Genomic DNA, 1,181 nt, shown 5'->3' on the forward strand with positions numbered 1-1,181 from the left:
AAGGAAAGGAAATTACAGGTTGCTCTTTCTTTAAACTTTTATGTCATTGTTTTCATCATAAATTGTTGGCTATAAAGAGAAGCAGCATGAGTAAGAAGGAACATAATAGGGTTCTGTGGTCATTTGTGTTTCTCTTCTTTCTGCTCTTTAAGCAAGTTCTGGCTAGAACAAAACCATGGCCTCTTGGCACCCTGTTTCCTCAATGCAGCTAACAAGCTTTGGGTCTCTTTGAAGTCCCATACACTAAAGTGCACTGGAATTCTATGCTTATGGAGCATCCTGGACACAACGTGAGGATGGGGTGTCAGGAAATAGCAGACACACATACCACATGTATCTCCTCTGCTCACAGACATGTCCCATTGACCCATCAGACTTCACTTACAAAGCACAACTGCAAAGATAACATCATTAAGAATTTCAAGACTGCAGTAACAGCGCATTACACCAAGGATGGGTCCCTTTTAAGTGTGGGCTCTTTGTGACGGTACAGATCAAGCGACCCTGAACTCAGTCCTGCAATGAATAGTCTGGTTCTTCTAGGCCAACCTGCTCCTACAGGGGACCTGGATTCATCTGGCAATCATCTCAGTGACCTAAATCATTATGAGAATTTAACCAGCTTCTCCTGCTCTAAATCTATGAGGCAATCTTACAATTGTAATTTGCCATCTCATATAGACATTTCTCCAAGTCACAAGGAGCAATTTAAATTACCCAGTATAGTTTAACATTGTCATTTTGCTGTATGCATAAGACTATTGTGAATTTAGTTAAGAAAGAAAATGGCCATAACCTGGTCATCTGCATTTCCACATCCAAGCCATCACCCTAGATCCATATCTCCATTATTTCACCTTGTACTCCTGAGAATTTTTCTCTTAAAATATTTCACATGGAAGTTTACTAATATCAAATGATATTAGTAATGCGATAAGATGCTCATTTTAAACCAAATACTTAACTTATTGGTAGACTATTGGATATATGGAATAAAGGAAAGATCGCCCATATATGATTTAGATTGGTCCCAGATCTTCATACTGGCTGGGTAACAATGGTAAGTTTTATACCTCCTTCAATTCTTCAAATTCCTTATCAGCAAAATGAGAATTTTAGAGTAAATAATCCCTCACATTCCATTCTTATTTAGAATTCTATGATTCCTCAGTACCAAACAA

This window comes from Bos indicus, chromosome 1 (assembly GCF_029378745.1).
Source record: "Bos indicus isolate NIAB-ARS_2022 breed Sahiwal x Tharparkar chromosome 1, NIAB-ARS_B.indTharparkar_mat_pri_1.0, whole genome shotgun sequence".
Classification (NCBI taxonomy): Eukaryota; Metazoa; Chordata; class Mammalia; order Artiodactyla; family Bovidae; genus Bos; species Bos indicus.